This window comes from Drosophila santomea, chromosome X, assembly GCF_016746245.2.
Source record: "Drosophila santomea strain STO CAGO 1482 chromosome X, Prin_Dsan_1.1, whole genome shotgun sequence".
In the NCBI taxonomy this organism is placed as follows: domain Eukaryota; kingdom Metazoa; phylum Arthropoda; class Insecta; order Diptera; family Drosophilidae; genus Drosophila; species Drosophila santomea.
In genome coordinates, this window is record NC_053021.2 from 12,033,587 (window position 1) to 12,045,423 (window position 11,837).

Genomic DNA, 11,837 nt, shown 5'->3' on the forward strand with positions numbered 1-11,837 from the left:
GCGCCTGTAGCTAAAATCACTTTTCTTACGACACGTTTGCCTTGACTTATTGTTGAAATTTCAATTTATGCATTGTTTTACATAATTGCTGTAATATACTTCTGGGTTTTTATTGTTATGTTTTATCTTTTTACCGGTACATTTATTTTTCGCTCTAGTAAAAACGACTTTCGGCTGACAACTCTAGCGCTTAGCGGCTGTCAAATGGGACCGTATTTCGTAGCAATCAGCTGCTCGGCACGCAGCAACCCCTGGTTTAGCAGCACTTAGCTTTTTTCTGTCGCTCATTTTGATTGGAAAATTGGCGGGACAAATCCAGTTGGAAGTACCCACCATAAAGAAGTAACAGAAAGTGCGAATTCCGCGAATTGGCAACGAATTTACTTTGAATTTGTTTAAATATCGTAACGACCTTGTCTATTATACCCGTTGTCCAAAAATAATACATTGCGTTTTGAATATGCATCAAATGTAACAAAAATTCATTCTAAAGGTAAGCACAACGCTCTCTTCATACATTCATACATACATATGTATGTATGTATTATGACGAATTAATTTCTTTGTAACTGCGTAAACATCTGTTTCTAAAGAACTTTAATAAGAGTCTTATATATAATATTAGGTACAGGATAGAGTAAAATTAAATGCACATTAAAATGCTAATTTGTATCTTTCGATAGCAAATTAATTATATAGAAAGTGATTGCAGTTTTGCTATTTAACAAGTCTAATAAGAGTCGGGCCAAGCTTCCAATCAGACACGTGCGCATTCATAACCCCAAAAAGCGAGATAGCAACAAAAACAAATTGTCAATTTGTGTAATCAACATTTATGCGTTTTTATAAAGAGAGGCTGTCCAAACGCACACACACACGAACACAAACACACACACACATGTGCGCACTTGCACTCACACCCACACATCGAATGCAATGCCCAATGGACGCACAAGAAACCGAAATGAGCAACAACAAAAACCACAAGGCAGAAGGCAGAAAACTAAAATACAAAAAAAAACAAGCAAAGCCTCTCGCTCGCACACACACATGCTATTTATCATTCGTATTCGCTCGATTGCATAGGCCGGATGCATGTGTGTGTGCGTGTGTGTGTTTGTGTCGAGTGTGAGATAAAAACAAACAGCAACTGCAAAAGGGCAACAAAAGCAACAACAGCTAGTCAGCCATATGCATTACACACACCGCAAACAAACACATACACATGCACACACACACACACACACACACACGTGCGATCTCCGTTTTTAGGCTGGCCAAAACAACAACAACGACTGTAGTCCAGCCCACAAGTGAGAGCGAGAGAGAGCAACCTGCCTCTTTTCTGCTTTTCTGTTTTTCTGCTGCAACTGCGCTGCTTTTCCCTACGCAGTGCATGTGTGGGTGGGAGCGAGAGGGCTGAAAGAGCGAGTGAGAGAGAGAGAGAGTGTGAGAGCGGGGGGAGGCGACCTTTATTCGCTTTGGATTTGCAGCTGTTTTTATTGCCTTCCTTTATTTCTACGCTCGTTTATGGCCAAGTTTTTACCGCTACAGCTGATCTTCGCAAGAGGGGGGAAGTAAGTGAGGGGGCAATGGGGGGAGGAAAGTGGTGAGAAGACGAGAAGAGGAGGGTAAAAAGAATAATACATCCAAATTAAAGGACGTTTCAAAAATCAGCTAAAAAAAACGAAATTAAGATTAGATTCAATGAAAAACCAACGACTCGTATTGAAACTGCGTTCTCAGGTTGTAAATTATATGGAAATTAATTTATTAAGCTAAACAGACGGAAATTAATTAGCAAATTTAACAAATTGAACACTTTCAAGAACAACCTGTCATATATAAAATATATATCCTTATAATTTTCCAGAAAACCGAAAACTTATAATTAATTCAAATGGAGAGCGATTGCTTTATATTGAGAAGATATGAAAATACTTTTGAATTTGATTGGAACTTTATTCTACCATTTGGAATCTTTAAATCGAATTATGTCCAGTGAAATATTAAATGGTAAGTAATATTATTTTTACAACGCACTGCTGTTTTTGAGTTTCATCAGTATGCATTATTTTCCAATTTTAATGGCCGACAATTTTCTGCCATAGTTACAAAAACATGGCGTAGTTCACTAGCCGCTTTTCCTGACCTGCAATTCTCGGTGGTGGTTTGCGATTTGCGATTTGCGATTGTTGCATGGCCGTTTGGTTAAAGTTTTTCCTTTCCTTACAGCCGACTAAATTTTACTAAAATTAACTAAAATTTAATCAGCATACACATATCTTTTCATATAGGTTTTAGTTAGTTGAAGTCCGACAAAATGTTTATAGGGTGAACTAATTTTTTCATGTTTATCCGTTTTTAAGCTTAGAATTTGTATTATTTGTTGAACTTAGCACTATAACACAACAATATACATATTTACATATATACAAATCTACATTTTTGAGTTTCATTAACTTTAATTAGCAATTTTTTCAATTGCTAAGTTTATAGCGCCTTTATAACAATAAATGTAATTTAGCAACTATTATAATCAAAAAACGATATAGTATTAAATGAATTCAAATGACACCTTTGTTAAATGTTGAGCAAATTCAACAATTGATTGAAAAAATCAGTAGTATAAAGCAGTAGCATAAAGTACCAAGTAATTTGAGTAACGCACAAAATGGGTCCTGTTTGTGTTGCAAATACTCAAAACGCAAAACTTTGACAGCTTCAGTTGGGTGGAAATAAATCTCAGTATTGTTCTGTAATTAGCACCTGCGTTTTCCCCTCATTTCCTTAGTGAAACTTTCTTAGAATTTCTTTTAAGGCAATTTTTATTCTTCCTCACAAAGAAACGCGCAACATTCGCTTGAGCAGCATGTTGCCAAAGGAAAACTTTGGCAACATCTCCAATCAGAATTTTGTTCTGCCTCTCTTTCGCCTGCACTTGCAAATGCATTTTAAGAGAGCGCAGTGCTCTTTCTTTCGCGGAGCGAGGTCTACTCTTGAGCCCAAAAACGCAACGAACAAAACGAGCAAAACAAAAAACACGAAAACACAAACAACAAGAAGTGCCGCTTTCCTTTTGACTTTTTTTTTGGTTTGTTTTTTTTGGCATTTTTCTTGTTCTGTTTTGTTTGTTGTTGGTGTTGTTGGTGTTGTTGCTGTCGAAGGGCAGCAAAGCAAAAGTGGGCGGGGTGGGGCGAAAGGAGGGATGCGGCTGAAAGACGCACGCATAAATAAGAACAACAGCAAAACTGAGGCAAAAGTGTCCATTAGACTTGTTGTTGTTGTTTTTGTAATTTACAAGTGTCCATCCGCAAAAAATCAGAATACCTTGGGGTTCAAAATGTATCATAAGCAAGAAATAAGGATTCCTCGGATTTAGTGACAATCTTTATAAAAAGGAAACTTAATAATAGCAAAGGATTGTAAAATAGTTTCTTTGCTTTAGGATCGCAATATCATTGTACTTATTTCTGAAATGTATAGTTAATTTTTTTTTTATTTATATGTACTAAGTGAAGAATCCGTACATCATAATTCTATAGTTTATAGTTTTTTGGTTTTTCCACATGTTTTTGAGTTGAACAAATTGTGTTGCACACTTTTAGGCACTATAACATGAGATTTGGGAATATACGCGGGTTTTTCATTGAAATTGTGTAAATTTTCTAACGAATGCATTATTTTGAGCGTAATTTATGGTGTTATATATAAGCACGAATCACTAGGGGTTTCTCAGCCAGTTGTAAGGGTGTTCGAGGCTCCAATGTCCTGCGAAATCCTTGCGCCTCGTGTTGTTTTTGTTGTTCTTGTTGCTTCTGCTTCTGTTGCTGTTTTTGTTTTTGTTTTTGTTTGGGGTCGCGCTCGTCGTTTTGTGAGTGCAACAGACTTGGCTTAGAGTGGATGTGGGTGGTTGGGTGGGTTGCAAAGTGGGCGGCTGGGCGGCTGGGCGGTCGAGGGAACAAAGGAAACCCTTGGCAACGCAGGGCCAACAAAAAAAAAGAAGCAGACACAAAAAAATATCAAGAAGAAGATGTGGCAGCAGCAGCAGCAGCAGCTACATAGATGAATAAGAAGCAGCACACGAAGCCGCCGAGGACAAACGAAAAAGGACGAAGTCCTGTTTGTGTGTGGGTGCAAAATTGCGTCCTGTGGGCCGTTTGTTTTGCTTTTTTTCCACCCCACGCCGCCCCCTTGACGTTGGGTTGGTGCAACATAGGCTGAGTTGTTGTCGCCTTTTTGTACGTTGTTTTTTTATTTTGGTTTTTTCGTTTTTTTTTGGAGTCAATGTCTGGCACCAGTTTATTTGAGTGTTTCTCTCCACGTTCGACTGTCTGTGTGCGTTGGTGTTTGTGTGGCGACTGCGTGCAGACGTAAAGGTCCTGGAACCCGGCGCCCCAACCCCCAATCCCCCACCCATCATCCCCTTGCACCCCCGCACCAACCACTCGCCGAATGCGTTTTTTTTCGACCGAGAGTCGTCGCATTTTCGATTTTATTGAGCAAACAACGAATTTCTAAATAAAAACAAAAGCAACGATAAAAGTACAAAAACATATAAAACAAACAAAAAAAAACAAGTAGAAAATCGTAACAAAAACAAAACAAAGAAGTGTGTGGGGGTGGATTTTTGGCAACTGGCAAATTTTCGGAGAATTTTCATCGCTGTTTTGTGGCCAAAGAAAAGATCATCGAGAAAAAGGATTAATTTTTGGCGATCTAGGAACTGCAAAGATCACTATGCGACATAAAAAATGTTAAAAGTTGCCACAACAGGAATTTTGGAAATTATTTAGCAATTTTCAAAATGTAAATGATTGTACAAATGTGTGCCACTTATAAAAAAAATTAAATAAAATCCGATAATTGCATCCCACTCAATATGTTCATAAAATAGATTTCAATAGATTTTTGAAAAACATTGTTTCTTAAAAAAAAGTGCTTGCCAACCATTATTTCCATTTAAAACTTTTAAAAGTTACAAGTGCGATCGTGGAAAATATATGTATGTATATATAATATATATATGTATGTACATATGTATATGTGATTAATCACGCGGCAGAACCTTTCCATCTATTTTCCCAAAAAAGCGCGCATTTTTTTTGCGAATCATTTCTTGTTCCACCCAATTCGTTTCTAATTTTTTGTTATTTTAGTTATTTTTGTTTTTTTTTTTCTTTTTCTGTTTCTATTTTTTTTTGCAAACCCAAAGCTTGCTGAGTTATCTTCTTGTGCTGCTTCTTTCCCTTAATTTTTTTTTGCTCACTTAATTTATGTATTTGTTGTTGTTGTTGCGTCGAGCTTCCATGTGTGCGAATTCTGGGCAGCAAAAAGTTGGAATAAAATAAAGCGGATCTCTCGATGAGTGAAAGGGTAGGAAGAGGGGAGCGAAAGAGAGAGCGGCGACGCAGGTGTATTTGTGTGCGGGAGCGCTGATAAAAGCGAGCGAAAAAGAAGCTACAAAAAATTCGCAACAAAAGAGAATTTGCAAAAACGAAGAATTCGCAATACGCGAGAGAGTAGCGCTCTTTCCTTTGCCATTACGTGTGTGTGCGGTGTGTGTGTGTATGTTTGCTTCGTTGCGTGGCCATTTGGCGGCTTTCGGCAACATGTTGCGCGCAACATTTATTCGCAAAAAAAATTCGCGATCTCTCTCTCACTCTCTCTTTGCGAAACTCTGACCAATGCAGCTCGCATTTGTATGTGTACGTGTGTGTGTGTGTGCGTGTGTAGTTTCTTGGTTGCCAATTTTTTATTTTCCTTTTTTGCAATTTTTTTTTATTTTGTTTGCCTTTGTTTGGAGCGCTCTGCCAGCGTCGCTGTCGACGTCGCCGCCGTTGTTGTCGTTGTTGCCCCGTCGCAGTCGCAGTCGTCAGTTGGTCCGTTCATTCGGTTGTATCGTTTGCTCCTCGTCGCTTGGTGTGTGAGTGCAAAAAGCGCTGAAAAATCGCAAAAAATTCGCGAAAAAAAAGCGGTGAAATTCCCACAAAAAAAATTAACTCAAAAATATATATCAAATTAATTGCGAAATTCGTTTTAAAATACATCATACATTTTTTTTTACTGTGCCAAAGTTGAACAAAAATTCAGTGCGAATATTTTTATTTTAGTGCGATCTTTTCACACAAAACTCTATATACCCCTTTCTCTTTCTCTCTGCGTTTTACCAAAAAAAAAAATGAAGAAAAATAAATAAATAATTAAAATTGTCTTAAAATTTCGTCTAAGTGCTGGAGAAATTTTGCTTGCGAAGAGAATTTCAGAATAGTTCGCTTTCTTTCACCGAATTGTGCAATTTCAAAGTTTTTTTTTATTAATTAAGACTGTTGCCAGCGGAACACATTTCTTATCTGGGTGCAATATTTTACACCTTAGAATAGCCAGTTGGGGCCTAAAAATTATATACATTAATATACTTAAACGAAAATGTGTAGAGATGTGAAGATCAATTTACTGCAAACTAAAACGATGTTGTCCGCATTCAAAAAATTGTTTTATTTATTTGTACGTTAAATTGTAGTTTTTGGAGTTCTTAAATTTCTTTTATGAAATCAATATTTGCGGTAAAAAAATATTTATTATTATATCCTTTTACTACTCATTTTTTGTACTGAACTGATAGGCACTAAATTTAATTTTAAAAATGTATGCATATTTGTGGAATTTATATTTATAAATTTAATAAATATAAAACTTAAGAGGGGTTTTTAATAATACTGCCAACTATTTCTCGCTTGCTTTTGATTAACAACATTTAATTAACTGTTTAAAATTAACTTACATATTGCTAAAAAAAATTGTAATAAAAATTGTGCAAGCTAGAAAACGTTTAAAATTCTTTAGCTCTATATGTTTTCGTAAAAGTTTGAAAAACTTTGTTATTTTTCATATATTTTAAGCATATAAAAAAACTCACAAATGTGCTCAAATTCTTTTTAAATAAATTTGTAAAACTAATAAAAATTCGTAAAAAAAAGTACTGAAAAATTGCGAAACCAAATCCTTTAAAATATTCAAATGAAAAATCTGCGCTATGAGCAAGATCATATTTCTGAAATTTAAATCAAAAAGCACATATTTATTACAAAAAAAAAAAAAATCATAGAAAATGTGTGCCTTACTTGCCCGAAAAAAACATAAAAAAACACATTGATCTTGAAATAGTTCGCGGCGTGGCGGACTTCCACTCAATCTTGGCCAGAGTTCGAGTTCTATTCCTCTTCCTTTTCCTCTTTGGGCCAAAAAGTTTCGGCCTCTCTGAAGGCCGACTGCGAGAGTTTCAGTTTCGCGAACTGAAACTGCAAGAGTAGCCGACGCAGCCGCCACCGCTGTCGACGTCGACGCAGGCAGAGGGCAGCGCAGCTCGCACACATGCAATGCGTTTTTCGCTCCTTTGCTTCACTCTTTTCGGCTTTTCGCTCTTTCGGAGCGAGGTTTTCACTCGCAAATTCGAGTGAAGTTGCCTGCGACCACCGCTTCTTCAGGCCACTATTTTTGCGTTCTGCCTGCTTCTTTCTTTTTTTTTTTGCATTCTATGTGTGTGCGGGTGTGTGTGTGTGTGTGTTTGTGCTGCTGCTGCCGCTGCTGTTGCTGCTGCTGTTGCTGCTGTTGCTGCTGTTGCTGCTGCTGTTGCTGCTGCTGCTGCTGTTGTCGTCATCGGCGGTCCGGCAACGTAAACGAAACGTATCGAAAACGTATTGAATCATAACAGATCCGCACGTTGTCGCGCACGTACGCAGTCCGCGGAAGAAAAGCTACAGCTCTCTCTCTGTCTCGGCTAACAAACACACCAAACAACACACACTCACTCACTTACACACATCTAATTCAACTGCAACGGCAACTGCAACACAACTGCAACAACAACAACACAAACAACAAACTGCGGCAACAGCAGCTACAACAACAACACAACAATTCAACATCCAAAACATCAATCACGAAAAATATTATCAAATTTTATCAATCATCCATCGACAAAAAAAATATCGCATTTTTCCCTGTGTCCAAAAGTAATTTGAAAATAATTCTTCCCTTCACAAAAAAAAATAAAAATACCCGCAAAATATAAAATAACAAAACATCGCGCCGCGTAAAATCAGATTTTTTTTCAAGTGTTTTTTGAATTTTTTTTTTAATATAAAATATTGCAAGTGAAAGCAGCAGCAACTATTTTTGATTTTAGCAAATGTGCTGTTTCTGAAAAAGTGCTTATGACAAAGTGCCCAAAAACCGGAAGGACCACTTAAAAAATACCCAAAAATGACAGGATTTTTATATTTTGTGTTTTTTGAGGATCACTCAAGTGCCCCAAGGACATGTGCTTTTCCTAGGAATTTATTCATTCAGCACCAAGTTTTCAGTCGTAAGGGGGAAAATCGCGATTTTGTGTTTTCTAAGGATTAATTAGAAGTGTGTCGAAATATCACTAAGCCATTCAAAGGATACAAATCCATATTTATCATGTTTCATTTCAACACCATTTTATGTTTGGACTTATGTGCTTTTAATCCTTAGTTAAGAGTGTTGCTAAAGTACAGAAAGTAACCTTTAGAAATGTCCTGTTTTTTGAAGAATTTACATTTTTTGCTAGAAGTCAGTTGCATTTATTCAAAACTAAATCCTTAGATATTTTATCATTTCTCAATCGCTGTGGAATGAATTTTTAAAAATATGTAACTATTAAATTGCATAAAAACTATTATATGTGATTTGATTTACAAGTGCAAATAAATGAACTCACAAATAAAGCTGCAGTCAGTTTAGAATTGCCGACGGAATATCGCAGTTTTCTTGAGATTATTTTTAGCTGCATATTAGAAAACTAAATATTATTTAAATGCCTGTTATTTTTTTTATCATTTTTAAAAAGGATTTTGGTGTTTTTTTTATGGCATTTTGGCAATTGTATTGTATTATTTGAAGCTGCAATATTAATATACCTGAATTTTAAACGTAATTGTTTTATAAGCAACTAAAACTATTTGAATTTTAATTTGGGTTTAGAAATTTCTAAATTTCATTTTAGAGAATATATGCGTATATTTTCACGAATGACAATTGTATAACAATTTATACAAAAAATTGAACTTCTTATTTAGTCTTACTTTTATGTTTTTAGTACTTTGTTGATATGCAACTAAAATCTTATTTTTTAATCAGTAAATTTATAAAATCATTTAAAATTGATAAGTTTTCAACTTTACTTTGCAAAAATACAAATTTTAATTGGTTCGATTTATTAAGTCGTATTTATTGCATTTTTAAAATATTAAAATTATAGTTTTGCATTTATTTAAATTTATAAGTTTTCAAAATTTTCGGTCCAAAAAAGAATACAACTGATCAGATTATATTATCTGATATTATTTAAAACTAATACTTTCAATTTCCTTCGAATTTTTAGACAAAGTCATTTGGGGGCATAGAAGGCATAAAAACTAATGCACATTCCACTAAGTTCTTATCCTGACTATTAATTTGTTGGACCTTTCTGTGTCCTGTTACTTGAACCCCAAAAACTTTTCGGAAACATATGGCAGACGATAGTGTGTGTGTGTGTGTGTGCTTTCTGAATGATATGTTGCTGCATTCGCACAGATTACGCATACGCTGCGTTGTCCACTGCAAAGAGAGCGCGTGGAAAGACAGAGCGCCGCAACGTGCACTTTCGGCGATTGAGTGAAAGAGAAAAGTCACTCGGCGGCGGCGGCGGTGGAAAACGAGGTGCATTTTGGCTCAGCTTTGCTGCGTTTTTCACCGACGCTGCTCTTTTACGAAGCGCGTGCGGCGCTCTTACACACACACACACACACACACACACACACACACACACATGGCGCACGATGTGCAGGGGCACCCACACATAGGCAAACGGGAATCACTCGGCAATACGAAGCAACGCAGTCGCAGTCGCAGCGCTGCCGCCGCGCTGTCGACGCCAATGCTCTTTGGGTGTTTTTGGGCTTTTGGCCAGGCTTTTTGGTTTTGCAGCTCTGTCGGCTTTGGACTTTCGCAGAGATTTCACACGCGATGCGATTGCAGTTCTTGCAGACACTTTCATACGTTCGTTCGTGTTTATTTTCGTTGGTCTTAGCCCGCAAAACAGCAAATAAATTACATTTCAAAAACGACCAAATATATTCGAATAATTTTTTGCGAATATTTATACGAAAAATATTTAGGATTTTCTATCATCATTTTTTGTTGTTTTTTTTTGTTTATTTTGTGCGCGCGTTTTGAAAAGACGAGTTTCGAACTATAGGTCCTTTTGCATTCATTTCTGCTTTTCATTCATGCGAATTTTTTTTGGAATTTTTTTTCAAGTGCTCTGCGTCGGTTTTAACACAGTTTTTGTATACTCTTTCGCAGGCATAAACTTAAACACAACAAAAATGTTTTATAAATATATTATTATAAAATAAAAAAAATTAAAAATAAATGAAGTAACAGCGAAAGTTTTTAACAAAGTCAACAACAACACAAAAGAAGCAAGAAAATCCTTAAGCGTAATTTTTTTGTATTTCAACAATGCAACAACCACAACAACAACAACTACATCTACAACAGAGGCAACAACTACAGCAGCAACAACAACCGCATGAGCAACAACAGCAGCAACAACAACCACAACAACCAAATGAAACAACAACTCAAGGCGGCTTTTCACGTGTGTGTGTGTGAACAACAACAACAACAACATCAACAACAACAGCGACAACAAGCTAAAAACTTTAGAAAAACTTACAACAACTCTTTTTTGGACTTGGAGCATTTTTCGAAAAACCAAAAAGCCTAAAGTAAATACCGAAAACTTCCCGGCAATTATTTTGTGTTTGTTTTTCCCTCCTCAAACAAAAAAAAAATACAATTTCATTTCAAATATAAAAACGCAAACAACTTAAACAAAAACATGCTCTAAGGTTGTGTTAAAGGAAAGTTCTCCTATTTTGCACCTTAATTCTTTGATTTCAACAAAATTACAACAATTTTTTCCAAGTGAAAAATTTGTGCGAACCGCAAAAAAGCTGGAAAGTGGAAATAAACAAAATATCAAGTCAAATTCAATTCAATGCAAACAGCAAGTGCAACAACAACAACAACAACAACAACCACTAGAAATTCACCCAAAACAACACCAACAACAAGAACAACTGCGGCAAAGCCAACAACAACACCAACAACAGGAAGAACGAGAACAAAGTTTTGAAACTGCGGTGTTTGGCGTTTATGGTGAGTTTTGTTTTTTTCCAAACACATTTTCAAACTATCAAACCATTTATTCATTATTTCGCACTTCTTTTGCGATAAAATGGTATATCAAGTGTTTTTGCGTGGGTCAAAAATCGAACACGAAGTGCTACTCGATAACAAAAGTGTTGGATTTGGATGAATTTGGCCATAAATGGATTAATGGCAAATGTGTGAAGTGAGAGGAAAGGAAAGTGTTAGACCAAAACTTGTTCACCATTCATTTTTGCCATTGTATAAACTATTACTTCAAATAGAGGAAAAAACGTTAATTAAATAAAACATTTGCAAAACTTGTAACTTTTGGTGAATAACAAAAATTTAACTTTGATGAGTAATACATTTTAGGATCAATTTTACTATAAATTAACAGATATAAGATAATCGGTAATATTTGAATAAATTATTAAGACGGACTTTAGTTTTTACTGATTATAGAAATTCAACTTATGAATCGAAATTCTTATAGTTGAGTTTCTAGATAAACCTTAGTTATTTGATATAAAGTGGCAATTATTTGAATCTGTATCTACGAAACCGTTTTGTCGCCCTCTCCATATTTATTTTTTATCAATCTTTTTTTT

At 35.8% G+C, this 11,837-nt stretch overlaps 1 long non-coding RNA gene across 1 annotated transcript; it reads left to right on the plus strand.

The window, feature by feature from the left end:
- Window positions 1-132: 132 nt before the first annotated feature.
- LOC120455887 lies at window positions 133-11,229 on the plus strand. The gene is made up of 3 exons (XR_005616776.2): window positions 133-493; window positions 1,874-2,016; window positions 10,375-11,229. It is a non-coding gene; the product is annotated as an uncharacterized LOC120455887 (long non-coding RNA).
- Window positions 11,230-11,837: the final 608 nt, after the last annotated feature.